At 41.9% G+C, this 17,175-nt stretch overlaps 1 protein-coding gene and 1 pseudogene across 1 annotated transcript in view; one reads left to right on the top strand and one right to left on the bottom strand.

Moving 5' to 3' along the window:
- The window catches only part of LOC125258304, a 725,453-nt gene that overhangs the window by 568,173 nt on the left and 140,105 nt on the right, over window positions 1-17,175 (top strand).
- Window positions 7,980-8,610, bottom strand: LOC125258321 (annotated as a pseudogene).

Raw genomic sequence — 17,175 nt, 5'->3', positions numbered from 1 at the left:
ATTGTAAAGCGTCCTTGAGCCCTGGAGAGGCGCTATATAAATAAAACGTATTATTATTACAAGACTTTTTTTTTTCATTCCCATCCATTTACATTTTTGCTGCATTCACCCCTCATCACATTACAGCCGTTTTCCTCTCGTGAAAAGGCTGCTGGGATCTATTTTTTGTTATTATTATTATTTATTTTATTTTTTTTTATTTTTTTAAATGTTCACTTCACCTAAATGGCATGAGACTTTGTGACTTTTCCTACACTTGCTATGTTTCATCCGTCAGTACAATAAAATTGTTAAAATTTGTTATAATAAATATTTTATAATAAATCCAAAAGCAACACAATATTGAAATTGAAAAAATATTGAAATCCTAGAATCACCCCTGGTTGTCATACTTTGCAGATCAGATGACATTAAGACCTATATGGATACGGAAAATTCCTTGAGCCCTTGCTGCAAGATCTTTCCACATTGGAAATCAAGGGGATTTTTATTGCCTGGTTCTTTCATTAAAGGCACAGTGCAGACTGTCATATCTGACAATCTGGGAACACATGGATTTGCTGGCTTTGTGGAGAGTTTCTTCACTGAATATGTGTGCAGGTTTTGTACTTCAGGAGAATTTCAAACTTTTTTCCAGCACAAAACCTGAGTTCAGGTTCATCTGTGAGTTCAGATGATTTCACTCTCAGAACTAAGAGATGCTTGAACCGTATGTCAGGTCGGCAGTCGACACTGAAAAAGCTTGTTGTGGTGTAAAAAGACTGTGCTTTTTCTGCAAGTCTTTCCCATTTCTTCGTCTTCGTCGGTACCCACTCGATATTGCTCATGATCTATGTGAAGGAATTACCAGTAGAGCTGACACACTGTCTACATTTGTGAATTTCTAAGATTTTTCACTTTCAAAATTAATTAATTGAGAAATTTCCATACAAATTGACAAACAAAACAAATTTCCCTCATATTGTTCCACATGCTTTAATGTCCATCAGAAGCATTGGAGGCAATGCTCATGAAAATTAGAGTCTTTTAGTGTTTTTCCATTCTTGGTTGGACATCTGGTAGCTCCAGATGAGCAGGGATGGGCATTATTTTAGATACATGTATTTATAATACGTATTTGAAATACAAAATACTATTTTGTATTTTGTATTTTAAAGCCTTTGGAAAAAATCAAATGTAATTTGTATTTAAATACATTTAAGATGAGTATTTTTGTATTTTCAAAATACTCAAAATTGTTTAAGACAGTCAACCTCTTTATCAGGGTGTTGTTTTCATACATCAACTAGTTCAGACCAGACACGCCCCTCCCTCCCAACCCCAACATTCATGCATGTGAGCCGCAGCTGTACAACCCTGCCTTGGATCGGCAACTTTTCTGGAATAAGGTGAGGATGTGCTACTTGTTGATTAAAGTAGCTTGTCAAATGTGTTTGAAGCATTAACGTTACTGCATGTTGGATGGGTGATATCATATGACAATATCATAGATTCGTAGCGATGATATAAATTGTGAATCGATGGAACTTTTTCTAAATCGTTTACATAGATAGGACTTTCCGCTTTCTCTTTAGCTTTCTGGTGATAAAACATAATAAAAGTTAAAAATTATTATTATTTTTTTTTTGTAGTTTTTTATTTCCTACAGGGCAGGGGAAGGGAAGAGGTATATAAAATTAAAACAAAAGTTTCTAAGTAGTTGCACACATCTAAATGCTTTTTGGCATTCAGAATAGGCCCAGATAGATTTCAGCCTAATAGGGATACCTGCACTGAATCTTCAATTTCACATGTATTTTGTGTATTTTCAAAATACAAAATACTGTATTTGTATTTAAATAATTTTCCCACACAGTATTTTGTATTTGTATTTAAATACATTTTTCCACACAGTATTTTGTATTTGTATTTTAAATACATTTCCATGTATTTACGCGCATCTCTGCAGATGAGTCAGCTTGGCAGGTCCTCATGGAACTTAAGGATATTGTTGAGTTGGTTGTGGCACCAGTGCAAACACCAGAATTGTGGCCTTTCTGGTAGCTTGCCAGTTTTTGCTGAGATCATCCAGATGGTTGTAGTGGAAAAGAGTTTGAGTTTCATTGAGAAAGAAATGAGTGTTTGGTATTGGGAGAGGACGTTTTAGGAACGTCCCAAATGTTCTGTTAAGGTTTGTCATTTTCGTCACCTTTTGAGAACTTTTAGAGGAATGTTGCGCAAGGTCCTGAGCATTTCAGAGCTTTCGAATTGTGCCCCATTTTGCAAGTTTCTCTCATCATAATGCCCTTGCCATCTATACCCACTGACAGATTACCATATTGAAGACAGACAAATGGTGACACTTAAAATATTCATAAACTTAAGAGGTTAAGGCTCAGTTTGTTGTAATAAAATATTTAAGAACACAAAAGTGCAAAATTTGCACATGACAGTTTTTCCTGAAAATCTAAGCTATTCTTGCAGCTCGCCATTCTAAATGAAAGGATTTGGATGATGACTGGTGATTTTATATGTAAATGACATTAATTAGGTGTCGTTTACAATGCAGAGAACTGAAACCATTCAGCTGAGTGCAAGATCAAGATTATTTGCGATTTATAGATTTCACATCTGAAAGAGAGGCATACGCTTGTTTTCTGTGTGTACGTTAATTCTATGACTCACACGTACACACATCTGAGAAATGATCCTAAGATCAAATTTAGGAAGGTTTCTGTGCAACATTTTATAAATGAAGCCCCAGAAGATTGGACCTCTCATCTGGGATACCAGACAGAATTGAGAATTTACATGATGCTGTTCATCAAGTATTTGGCATTGAAAGACATTTTCCCGCTTCAGTATATGGATGCAGACATCAACAAATTCATGAATCTGTCATCAATTCATGACATAAAAGACAAAACTAATATCAAGTTGATCTACTTGGCACATGGCACTCATTATCCAAGCCCTAACTGAGCAATCTTCTGGGAATGTTACTAGACAATGTCCTTAATACCAGTGGACGTTCTGAGAACGTAAAATTTCTAGCAGGGTAACCTAGTAACATTCCCAGAATGTTCAGACGGTCACGATGTGGAGTTCTTTTAAGGTTTGGGGAACGTTATTTGGTGGACCTTCAGGGAACATTCAGGACGTTCTGGGAATCTTTAGGGGACTATTACTATAGGACGTTTTGATAACTTCCCAAATGTCCTCTTTGTAAAATTCTTTTTTGACCATAAAATATCAAAATGAAACGTCCCCCTAAAGTCATATAAGGAAACTTGAACTGCAGCACTTTCATTACCAAAAGAGGACGTTTTAGGAACGTCCCAAATGTTCTGTTAAGGTTCGTCATTTTCGTCACCTTTTGAGAACTTTTAGGGAATGCTGCGCAAGGTCCTGAGAACGTTGCCTTCTACGTGGGATTCTCCTCTTATTCTTCTGGGATTGATTTGTTTTTGCTTGTTCTAACTGTATTGTGATTTAATCAATTTGTTAATTTGTGTTCTTTTTTGTATTTAGTTATTTTGAATTTGCTTGTAGTTCATTTAGTTTGTAAACCAGGTTGATCCTGCTGTAGGACGCAGCGCCCCATTGACTGCATTGAACAGGGTCAGTTGTTGTTGTATTTTTGTTTGTTTGTTTGTTTGTTTGGAGGCACATGTCGAGCTGATTAAAGTCTTTTACAGATATATGTATGAATTTCACGAGTTCACATATCCATATACAGGTCCTTCTCAAAAAATTAGCATATTGTGATAAAGTTCATTATTTTCCATAATGTAATGATAAAAATTAAACTTTCATATATTTTAGATTCATTGCACACCAACTGAAATATGTCAGGTCTTTTATTGTTTTAATACTGATGATTTTGGCATACAGCTCATGAAAACCTCTCAAAAAATTAGCATATCATGAAAAGGTTCTCTAAACGAGCTATTAACCTAATCATCTGAATCAACTAATTAACTCTAAACACCTGCAAAAGATTCCTGAGGCTTTTAAAAACTCCCAGCCTGGTTCATTACTCAAAACCGCAATCATGGGTAAGACTGCCGACCTGACTGCTGTCCAGAAGGCCATCATTGACACCCTCAAGCGAGAGGGTAAGACACAGAAAGAAATTTCTGAACGAATAGGCTGTTCCCAGAGTGCTGTATCAAGGCACCTCAGTGGGAAGTCTGTGGGAAGGAAAAAGTGTGGCAAAAAACGCTGCACAACGAGAAGAGGTGACCAGACCCTGAGGAAGATTGTGGAGAAGGACCAATTCCAGACCTTGGGGGACCTGCGGAAGCAGTGGACTGAGTCAGACAGGTGGACAGGAGCCGCATTCCCCAGGTCAAGCCACTTTTGAACCAGAAACAGCGGCAGAAGTGCCTGACCTGGGCTACAGAGAAGCAGCACTGGACTGTTGCTCAGTGGTCCAAAGTACTTTTTTCGGATGAAAGCAAATTTTGCATGTCATTCGGAAATCAAGGTGCCAGAGTCTGGAGGAAGACTGGGGAGAAGGAAATGCCAAAATGCCTGAAGTCCAGTGTCAAGTACCCACAGTCAGTGATGGTCTGGGGTGCCATGTCAGCTGCTGGTGTTGGTCCACTGTGTTTTATCAAGGGCAGGGTCAATGCAGCTAGCTATCAGGAGATTTTGGAGCACTTCATGCTTCCATCTGCTGAAAAGCTTTATGGAGATGAAGATTTCGTTTTTTCAGCACGACCTGGCACCTGCTCACAGTGCCAAAACCACTGGTAAATGGTTTACTGACCATGGTATTACTGTGCTCAATTGGCCTGCCAACTCTCCTGACCTGAACCCCATAGAGAATCTGTGGGATATTGTGAAGAGAAAGTTGAGAGACGCAAGACCCAACACTCTGGATGAGCTTAAGGCCGCTATCGAAGCATCCTGGGCCTCCATAACACCTCAGCAGTGACACAGGCTGATTGCCTCCATGCCACGCCGCATTGAAGCAGTCATTTCTGCAAAAGGATTCCCGACCAAGTATTGAGTGCATAACTGAACATAATTATTTGAAGGTTGACTTTTTTTGTATTAAAAACACTTTTCTTTTATTGGTCGGATGAAATATGCTAATTTTTTGAGATAGGAATTTTGGGTTTTCATGAGCTGTATGCCAAAATCATCAGTATTAAAACAATAAAAGACCTGAAATATTTCAGTTGGTGTGCAATGAATCTAAAATATATGAAAGTTTAATTTTTATCATTACATTATGGAAAATAATGAACTTTATCACAATATGCTAATTTTTTGAGAAGGACCTGTAATTAAATAGAGTAAAGATTATGCGTATTTGGCGTGCTGTCCGGGGAGAGGGCTCCGAGCTCTGAATTTTGGCCCGAACCCAGAGTATACTCCCCCCGGTGTGGTAAAAGTAGATAGAACTATAAGTGAGGAGATGGGGTGGAGGAGGGATGCTGATAAACTCTCAGATGAGCAGAAGTCAGTCTGCTGAATTTATACCTTTTGACATTGGTTGAGTTGATTAACTGAATGCTCTCCACCTGTGCTAATTAGGTTAATTATTTGAACTTGCTCCTCCCGAATTTTGTTAATAAAACATCATATTGTGAAAAGTGTGAGTTTGTTTGTGTTTTACTTTGTGTTTAATTCCCCCTTCAGAATTGGAGGGCCAGCGCTGTAGGAGGATCCAATGCCCTGTTCGCCTTAACATGTTCAAGACCTGATTAATCTTTGTAGGTCTAAATGCAGTGAATTTTGGTCAAAAAGGACTGTGGAGTGGCTACAGACAGGGCCGCGTTATCCTAATGGGCAACATGGGCTGCAGCCCAGGGCCCCGAACACTGGGGGCCCCCGAGACAATCCTCTTTTGCGTTTTAAAACGCATCGTCGCAGGCGCAGCGGAAACGCACGCAGGAATACAACCAGGACAGTGGCGTAGCGTTTGGGTATGCACGTGCATATGGGCCTGGTGGATTGGTGGCCCGCTATTACAGACTTAACACCAAGGTATTAACACGCGCGTCTGTGCGCGAGACAGAAGCCGTGTGCATGTTCATAAAAATGAAGCATAATAGAATTAATGTTGTCAATAACTTGCTAAAGCCTATCTATGTTAAATGTTACTACTAAAATCATTAAGAAACTGAATAAATGGACAAAGAAAGTATCCATTACCGTCACTTACTGATGATCTATTGCATTTGACCGTCATTTTTAAAGTGAGTTTCTGAAACTTATGCATGCAGTAATGTAAGTAAGTACAGAATTTAAAATGAGTCATACTGGTTTTCTGAAAAAAAAAAACAAAAAAAAAAAACGGCCACATCTGCACATTTTAAGATACTGCACAAGATGTGAATAAATGTAACTCGTACACTCGTTGGGGTGGATACTTTTTATTCAACGAAATAAAATGCACATAAAACGTGATGGAAACACATTTAGAGAAGAAACTAATAGTACATTTATTAGGTATAAAACGTGCATTAAAAAAAGTCTGTGACAGAATAATTAACTAGAATAATCTTCAGACACATCGCATCTGAAATGATGTTATGACCAATCTGAAATTCCAAAGGCAGAGTCGAATCGGTCGAATTTAAACTTGGACTTGTTAAAAAGCCTTTTATAATTTTTATTTTATTTTTTACATTTTTAGATCAGCAATGCAAAGTCATAATGATGGATGAGCGCATATGAGCCTACTGTAGTACTGTACAATCCTAGAAATGTTTTTATCATTTTTGTCTGCATGTTTTAAATTCATAATATCTAATTCATATTAAAATCTGCTGACTCATTTGCATAAGACGCGCGATTATGGATGTCGAGGGGGAGGGGGGCCTTTGAGTTCGTTAGCCCAGGGCCCCGCGAAGGCTTAACGCGGCACTGGATAACAGGAAATTGAAATCTACAGGTAACGCTAATATACACTAAATGCACAGTCACGCAATGCTGATGTTGTTAACAATAACAATTTGAGAACAATACAACAGTAATAATCATTTGCACGGTTTGGCATGCTCCAAGCTAAGCGGTCGTTAGATTTAATCATCATTGGCAGCGTGATTTATTGTAGGCCTAATGCTTTTTCCTCAGTTGGTCTGAACAAAAGTGGCAGACGTTACTTACTTGTTCAGATGATATTTTCCAGTGAAAATTATTATATTGGTCATACTTTCAAGATGTAGAATCTGTGATTCTGAAGTTCAGTATCCACACCGGTGCGGTGACTGACAGCAAGCATTAGATTCATCCAGGCTGACGAGCTGTGCCGACGCACAACGCACGTACAGATAACTGTTCCGCATATGACTGCAATCGCAGGTTTCAAACAAGAGATGGTGACAACGTGGAAAAATCATGGACAGCAGCTTTAAATATTCCGAAGTTTGATATTTTCTGATAATGACTGTCGTCAATAACAACGAAGCTGTATAAAAAATTGCTGTATAACAAACCGTGACTCACTGGCGCCATCTTGTGTCCGCTTAGCGACTGTGTTGAAAATGACTACTCGTGTTGCCAGGACGATTGTTTTGTTCATTGTATTGGATTATAAAGTAACAAGCTGGATGTACATTATCCCTTACATCATAGGACCTTAATTTCAAATAAAACAGATTATAGAAAGATCATATTTTGTCTATAATACAGCTAGGATAAAAAATAGCATTTGATTATGAGAAAAATAAATAAATAAATAAATAAATAACGACTCGAGACTCGACTCGGACTTGTGACAAAAGACTCCAGACTTGACTCGAACTCCAGATAAAAGACTCGTGAGCATCTTTGCTAAGAGTAGTCAATGAACAATAAACTGGGTCAAGAGAATGTATTTAAATATTATATATTACATTTATCCATTTATAGTCTTGAGAAACTTTGGTAAACATTGTCATTGTGTTGTTTGTGATCCTCCATCAGCAGCTGCAGTATCTCTCAGCTGTATCAGTGCATCACTGTGACGTCTGACTGAACCGAGGTTTTTGTACCACTCTTTATCACTGTGTGAACACAGCTTTACTGTTGATGCTGTGGTAACTCTGACAGTAATAATCTCCTGTATCTTCAGTCTGGACTCCACTGATGGTCAGAGTGAAAATCACTGCCATAGTTAGATCCACTGCCACTGAATCTAGATGGAGTTCCTGACTGAAGTCTTCTTATCCAATAAATCAGGAGTTTAGGAGCTTCTCCAGGTTTCTGCTGATACCAAGACACACAGTCACTACAGCCAGAAATCGGCTGACTGGTTTTACAGCTGATTGTAAGAGTTTCTCCTTGTTTGATGGATTTTATTGCAGGATCTTGAGTCACTGTCACTTGTCCCCAGCTCTCTGAAATTAACCATATTTTACTCATTAATGGTTATTGGACTGTAAATGAGATGTTGTAGTTTATTTTGCACGATATTTATAGAAGATATTTACCCTGAATGCAGAGAGTCAGAGTCCAGATGAAGAAGGTGATTGTGTTCATTGTTGTTCTTTTGTCTTGTGTGATGATGAAGATTGTGTTCTGTTCTGCTCTCAGTCATGAAGTGTTAAACTCACAGCACTATAAACACTCTCAGAGCACTGAAGCATGTGTCACAATGCAAACAAGTGGGCAGGATTTACAACAGACACACTAATAAACTCTCTACATATAAAATTTGGTATTTCAATGGGTCTACTTTTAGACATTCTAAGTGACTGTAAGTAACTTTACAACTACATGTCAACTTATTCTACTTACCAGATCCCGAAACCCAAACCTAACACTCTTCTACAGTCTACTGATACTAATGTAATGAGAGTTAAGTCGAACATGTAGCTTTCAAAAGTTACTTATAGTAAGTAGAATATCTAAAGTGGACCATCGAAATAAAGTGCAACCTAAGATTTTACATTCAGATTGACTGATGTTGAATCATTTTGTAACAATTGTACATATTAATTGTAAAATATTTTTATTATAATTTTTAATTATACAATTTTATTTATTTATTTTTTTGTTTATATTTTGCAGACTATATGAACATCTCTCAGTGTGGATGAAGCATTTTCAGCTTTCAGTGCCGCTGTAGAAATAATCTATTCACTCTCATGATTCATTTATATAAGGTGAATGTTTCTGATAATATGTGACCAAGATAAAGAGATGCAGAATTCATCTGGGTAACACTTTAGAATAATGGTCATTAGTTAACATGAACTAATAATGAACTGCACTTATAAAGCATTTATTTATCTTTGTTAATGTTAATTTCAACATTTACTAATACATTATTAAAATCTTGTTAACATTAGTTAATGCACCGTGAACTAACATGAACAAACCATAAAGCTGTAGATTAACTTATGTTAACAAAAATGAACAAATACAGTAACAAGTGAACTGCTCATGGTTAGTTCATGTTAGTTAATACATTAACTAATGTTAACTAATGACCATTATTCTAAAGTGTTACCTTCATCTGGTCATGTGATCTCAAAATGGTGGCCACCATAAGGAAGAAAAATAAAAGATTTTTTTTAGGCCCCTAAAATGACTATAGTATCATGAAAGTAGATTTTTTTTTTTTACATATGTTGTCAAACACAATAATTATTTCTTTGTGAGTACAGTAATGTACTACATCTTTAAAAACATGTTAACAATGAGAAAAAGTTTTACTGTATTTAGAGTAAACTAAACGTCTCGGGTTACGAGTGTAACCCTTGTTCCCTGAGTAAGGGAACGAGACGCTACGTCCAATGACGCAATGGGAACCCTCTGCATTTTGTGTTCGTGAAGCACCTCTGTATCCAACCAATGAGAAGACGTGACGTCAGAGGCGGGTGACGTCACGGACCAGGAAACTATAAAGCATACCCGGAACAAAGAACGCTAGCTTCTGAATATTGTCTGAAGCACGAGCGCTCCAGGCATGAAGGAGGTACGGCAACGCGACGTAGCGTCTCGTTCCCTTACTCAGGGAACAAGGGTTACACTCGTAACCCGAGACGTTCCCTTTCGTGGGAACATCGACGCTACGTCCAATGATGCAATGGGAACGCTGTCCCAACTACGCCGTGTCACCAAGTGCCTGGCTGTTATCTTGTAAAACTGTAGCACCTGGAGTGACATTCAAGTTAAGATTGTAAAATCTGATGAAGGTGTGCTGGGATGACCATCCAGCCGCACCACAAATATCGTCTAAGGAAACTCCTGACAAAAAAGCCTTGGAAGCAGCCATACCTCTAGTAGAATGAGCTCGAATAGTCAATGGACATGGGTGTCCCATTGCTTCGTATGCAAGTGAGATGGCCTCGACCACCCACTTGCTCATCCTCTGCTTAGATGCTGGGCCCCCTCTCTTAGGGGACCCATAACATACGAATAACTGATCTGTTTTTCTCCACAGGGCAGCTCTGTGGACGTAAGCATCCAATGCCCTCACAGGGCAAAGCAGATTCTTCTTTTCCTGATCCATGTTCGTAAAGGGAGGCGGGCAGAACGCCTCGAGTATAATGGGACCTGGGACCCTCGACGACACCTTTGGGACATAACCCGGTCTGGTGTGTAAGAAAGCCTTAATCATACCAGGCGCAAATTCTAAACATGATGGAGCGACTGACAGCGCTTGTAAATCCCCAATCCTTTTTAGGGATGAAATTGCCAACAGAAGGATAGTTTTTAGTGTCAGGAATTTGTCTGATACTTCTTCTATTGGCTCGAAGGGAGCCTCAGCTAGCCCCTGGAGCACAATAGTCAGATCCCAGGTCGGGGTTTTTGTGCGCGCCGCAGGCCTCAACCTGAGCGTGCCACGAAGGAAGCGCATGACTAGGGGGTCTCGACCCACCGAGGAACCCCCTACAGGACTGTGATAAGCCGAAATGGCTGCGATGTACACCTTTAGTGTTGAAGGGGTTAAACCTTCAGAAAACTTCTCTTGAAGGAACTGCAGCACATAGCTGATTGGAGACTGGACAGGATCCAAATTATGTTGGCCACACCATGCGGCAAACAGTTTCCATTTATATGAATACAGCTTCCTTGTGGAGGGAGCTCTGGAGTGAAGAATGGTCTCCACAACCTCGGCTGGGAGACCAGATTCTATGAGCCTTGCCCCCTCAGAGGCCAGGCCCACAGTTTCCATGTTTCTGGGCAGGGATGGAGAATCGTACCGCCCTCTTGCGACAGGAGGTCCTGTCTGAGAGGAAGCTCCAGAGGCGACCCGTGAAGAAGAGACATTATGTCCGAGAACCATATTCTGGTCGGCCAGAAAGGGGCCACCAGTATTAGGTCGACCCTCTCCTGGCGAACTTTCTCCAGAACTCCGGGGAGCAGTGAGATCGGGGGAAATGCATACAGGCGCAGCCTCGGCCACGTCTGTAGCATAGCATCCAGCCCTAGAGGTGCTGGTTGCTGCAGGGAATACCACAGAGGGCACTGAGATGACTCCTCTGTGGCAAATAGATCGACTTGAGCTCGACCGAATGTTTTCCATATTAGTTCCACCACCTCGGTGTGGAGTTTCCATTCCCCCGGACTCGCGCTCTGCCTCGACAGAGCGTCCGCCCCCACATTCAACCGCCCGGGAATATAAGCAGCTCTCAGAGAGAGGAGCTTTCCGTGGGACCAGAGGAGGATGCGGCTGGCCAACTTTGCCCCCCTGATGGTTGATGTAAGAGACCACCGTAGTGTTGTCCGTGCGGACCAACACATGGTGATCCCTCAGGTCTGGGAGGAAGTGTCTCAGAGCTAGAAACACCGCCATCATCTCCAGCCGATTTATGTGCCAGGAGAGCTGATGGTCCTCCCAAAGACCCTGAGCTGAGCGACCACTCATGATCGCCCCCCAGCCCGTGAGAGAAGCATCTGTCGTAAGCATTACACGACGACGAGAAGTCCCCAGCACGGGTCCCTGGGACAGGAACCAAGGCTTTTTCCACATGACCAGAGCACGAAGGCATCGCCGCGTGACTTTGATCATGCGAAAAGGATTTCCCCTCGGAGAAAACCCCTTGGTCCTGAGCCACCACTGTAAGGGTCTCATGTGCAGGAGGCCAAAAGTAATGACGTTGGACGCAGCTGCCATCAGACCCAACAGTCTCTGAAACTGTTTTACAGTGAGTGACTGGCCTAGCTTCACCCCATTCACGGCCCCGAGAATGGAGTTCACACGAGCAGGGGACAGTTGCGCCTGCATCGTGGTGGAATCCCAGATTACTCCTAAATAGTTTGCAACCTGACTCGGGACCAGCACACTCTTTTTGGCGTTGAGCCTCAGCCCAAGCCTTTTCATGTGCGACAGAACAACATCTCGATGTTGAACTGCCAACTGTTCTGTTTGAGCTAGTATCAACCAGTCGTCGATATAGTTCAGCACGCGGATGCCCTGGAGTCTCAGCGGAGCCAGAGCTGCATCCACGCACTTCGTGAACGTGAGGGGTGATAGCGATAGGCCGAAAGGAAGAACCCTGTATTGGTAAGCTTCGCCCCCGAAAGCAAACCTGAGGAACTTCCTGTGAGAAGGATGGATGGATACATGAAAGTATGCGTCTTTCAGATCTATCGCCACAAACCAGTCCTCGGACCTGATCTGGGGAATGATCTGTTTGAGTGTAAGCATTTTGAACTTCAACTTCTTTACAGCTCGATTTAACACACGTAGATCTATGATCGGACGCAACCTTCCATCCTTCTTTGGAACAATGAAGTAGCGGCTGTAAAAGCCCGACATTTTGCTGGGAGGAGGAACCCTTTCTATAGCTCCTTTTTGCAAAAGCGTCGTAACCTCTTGTTCCATCACCAGAGACTGCTCTGGGGTTACCACTGTGGGAAGCACCCCATTGAACCTGGGCGGTGTAGAACCGAACTGAATTTTGTAACCCTGTTCTATTATGAGCAGTACCCACTTCGAAATGTTTGGGAGACGTTTCCATTCTTCCACATATTCTACTAAGGGAACCAGTCTCTCGAGACTGGTCTCTGGTGTTTTTTGAGCACTTGGCTCGTCCATCTGACGCGGCGCACCGGCAGACAGACGAATCAAGCGCCAACCGACCCTCCTCGGAGGATCGGTGGAGACCGCTGCGCCCTGACGCACACTGGGTGGCAGGGTTGGCAAGACGGTCCCCTGAGGGCACCGAGGAGGACCCGATATCCGAATCCTCTCGGAGGGGGCTGCCCTCGAGAGATCCTGCACTAATAATGTCAGGACCTCTTTTTTGAAGCCTTCCGGGAGATAATGACGGTCCTCAGATCCGTCCTACCTCCGGAAGGCTTCGCCTGTGTCGCCCGGCCCGGTCCCCATGATTTTTGTGGGGAGCACGGGAGGCGACACTGGCCTTCTGTTGCGCTCTGTGCGCTGAGGAGCTGGCTGTCGGCCGAGGCTGCTCCCGCCCAGCAGCCTCGGGGGGGTGAGAGCGGCGGGGAAGAATTTTCTGGAAGGCCGCTGACTGCTTGCGTGTCTCCTGAAACCTGTCGACGACAGTTGTAACTGCGTCGCCGAACAGGCCAGCAGGAGACAGCGGCGCATCCATCAAGACATTCTTATCTTTATCCTTGATGTCTGATAAATTGAGCCATAAGTGCCTCTCCGTGGCCACCAGGGCTGCCATAGAACGGCCTATTGATTTGGCCGTCTCCTTGGTGGCCCGGAGAGCTAGATCTGTCGCCTTACGGATCTCTTGGATTGCATCGAAAGTCGCTTCCCCACTCTCATCTATCTCCCCCAGCAGATCAGCTTGGTATGCCTGCAAGATTGACATTGTATGCAGGCACGCCGCCGCCTGACCCGCTGCCGAATAAGCCTTGCCCACCAAATTAGATGTTATTTTTAAGGGCTTGGTGGGCAATGTCGGGGTCCTGAGGGACGATGCAGACTCGGGCGAGAGATAGCTCGCAAGCGTCTCCTCTACCCGAGGCATCGCCCCATAGCCGTGGTGCTTCAGCCCCGTGATGTTGCTATATAAAGACGTTTGGGGGCTGAAAACACGATATTGGACAGGTCTCCTCCACGACCTCGACACCTCAGTGTGGAGGTCGGGGAAGAACGGCAGACCCCGACGCTGGGGTAGTGACCGTGCGGGAAGGAATCTTTCATCCAACTTGCTTTTGGGTCTATTTTCATGTTTTTCCGCGGGCCAGTCAATATTTAGCTTTTCAACTGCCCTGGTCACTACTTCCAGCAGCTCCTCATAAGCTGGGGATGAGGATGGCGGTTCCTCATCCCCTTCGACACCCTCCACATCAACCTCCTCGGAGGAAGATATATTGAGTGTCTGTGTCTCCCTCCGGGGGGAAGAAACCGCAGCGCGTGCTTCCACCGCCAGAGGAGAGACACTGGGTCCGGCAGGTAAGGGGAGCGATAAGGCTGGGCCCGTCTCTCCCCCCTCTGCCAGATCCATTTGTGAACCCCACGAGTGCAGACCGCGCCGAGCCTCAGCAGCGGCGGGACCGGACCCGCGGGGAACACTCGCCGCGGCGCCCTCCTCGAAGAGCGCCCGGCGTGAACGCAGCACTCTGAGAGTGAGCCTTTCGCAGTGCACACAGACAGCTCCTCGAGAGCTGCCTGTGCGTGCTCAACTCCCAGGCATCTGACACACATCTCGTGTGTATCCCCGTCCGTGATGAAGCGAGGACAGGGATGAACACACTTCGTAAACTGCTGCTTTCTTTCCGCCATAATATATATATATGTCTTTTTATGTTGTGCTTGGAAGCTCTTGTCCTCAGACAAAGAGATCACTGTGTAATATAAATTGGACAGACAACAATAAATAAGACAGACAAGATACAGATAGCGCTTGCTGAAGACAACAGAAGCTAGCGTTCTTTGTTCCGGGTATGCTTTATAGTTTCCTGGTCCGTGACGTCACCCGCCTCTGACGTCACGTCTTCTCATTGGTTGGATACAGAGGTGCTTCACGAACACAAAATGCAGAGGGTTCCCATTGCGTCATTGGACGTAGCGTCGATGTTCCCACGAAAGGGAACAAAACAAACAAACAAACAAAAAAAAACACATAATGTTGTTTTGATGAAGGTTGACGTTCATCAGGACTCATAATCAGGTCATGATGTGACACTAGATTAAACAATGTTAATATGAAATGTTCAGAATTATTGATGAATTTATTTGAAGCTGCAGGTTTTCCTGTGAATCATGATAATTGAGCTTCATATGAAGAACAGAAGATCATTATGAGAAACTCCACAACATCATCCATGATAAAAGAGGTCAAAGGTCACCTCAGAGGTCACAGATCATCAAATATATTTCTATAAACAGTGTTAAATCAGATTTTGAAATAAAAGATGAAACATAAATTTAATTAGATTGGGGGGAAATGCCCTTTATAAAAGGTTAATAAAATGCCCCCAGGGTAAATAACATAATATGCGGATTTAAATATGTCACTGCTGATAAAACACTGATGAGAATGTTGCTTGTTTCAGAATAAATTATATTTACAAATTTACACACCAAAAAAATCATTTTTTTTTTTTTTCCAGGCAAGCTACTTTTTTGCTCTGTCAAGTAAATGACCATTTTAGTTGTGCAAAGGACAAGCACAAAACAAGGCTTAATGTCTAACTCTGTATTTTGTATTTATTTTCTGTCCTTTAATGGTAGCATCACTCTTATATTTGATACTGACACAAAGGAGAAGGCACAGGCCTACAGGAAGATTTTATTGTCATCAGATGTAGCTTTCACACTACCAGCATCTATAGAATGATTTTGATCTGCATTTTAGTGTTCATAGCAGAGGGCTCTCTCACAACTTGTTATATTTTACAGTACAAATGATACGATTTTGTAGTCTTCGCATACACTTGCACCCCTTGAAAGCCTGAAAACACAGAGCCCCCAACATAACAAATCCCAATTTAACCCCTGATAATGAGGTATAATGTGGTTACATTATTCACAGAATCAGAATAATGTGTTATGATGTGTATTAAAATATATAATTCATCAATAATACTTGGTAACATTAACTTAAAATCCTGATGTATAAAGCATTATAAACATACTCGTAATGTACATTATAATGCATTATATATTTTCATAAATAAATATAACCAGTTCAAATGCATTGTAATATTTGCAGATTCTGAAATGCTTTTTTTTTTAAGGCATTATACTTTCTAAAGGTGTGTTCAATGAATAAGTTTTAAAATTTATTATAAATATGATTACAATTGTTCATGAGATCAAACAGTGCATTATAAGGTGCATTAAAACATTTAAAAATCCATTATAAAGTGTTTAATAAGTAAAGTGTTACAAATTGTTTTATAATTATATCATCTAAACATTCAGAAAAAAATATAAACATAATTCATGTAGTTATTGTAGATGTATTTCATTATCAATATCAAGGATTTTTTTTAAATGAGATTTACATCAGAATGTAAATGTGGTTACTTTCTGTAGTTTCATTTGATACTGAATCTTTTTGTTCATGTTGTGCTTATAATAAAAGCACAATTTATATCAAATATGTTTATAGAAATGTTTAATTTATTGTTTTCTATTTCTTAACAGTGATATAATTTAAATTTGGTCTGAGCTTTAGTCACAAAACTGCAGTTTGAAACTGAGTTAAATGTATATAGTGATTGTGTAGTTTGTATATTGTATATTATATCAGCTCTAGTGATGTTGAATGTCATGAAGGATCAGATTGTGGTGATTTCTGCCGCTGTTGAAATGCTGTGAGTGAAACAGTGTGTTTTCTTAGTGTTTGTGAATGTGTTGTGTTTGTCTCCTGCAGCTGGTCCCACAGTGAAGCCCTCAGTGTCTCTGCTGCCGCCCTCTTCTCTGCAGATCTCTGGAGACTCAGCCGCACTGCTCTGCCTGCTCAGCTCTTACTCTCCACAGGGGGCGCTGGTGAGCTGGACACTGGACGGGTCAGAGGTCACCGAGGGGGTCGTGACCAGCGCGGAGAGCCAGCGGGACGGCCGCTACAGCCGCAGTAGCGTCCTGACCCTCAGCAAAGCACGCTGGGAAGAGGGAGAGGTGTACGTCTGCAGAGTAACACATGATGGAGCTCCTCATGAGGTCTCGTTCCACAAGAGCTCTGAGTGCTGATGTTTCTCTCCTGAAGATGAGCCGTATCTGAGTGTCCTGTGTCAGGCAGGATTCACATGAGTCTAGTGCTGCAGCTGTAGTGATTTACAACTCAATACTGAAAGAGAGCTGGCGTGTCAAAGCAC

This window comes from Megalobrama amblycephala, linkage group LG22 (assembly GCF_018812025.1).
Source record: "Megalobrama amblycephala isolate DHTTF-2021 linkage group LG22, ASM1881202v1, whole genome shotgun sequence".
NCBI classification, from domain to species: domain Eukaryota; kingdom Metazoa; phylum Chordata; class Actinopteri; order Cypriniformes; family Xenocyprididae; genus Megalobrama; species Megalobrama amblycephala.
The sequence above is the reverse complement of the archived record's forward strand: the minus strand, read 5'-3'. Positions and strand labels throughout refer to the sequence as shown.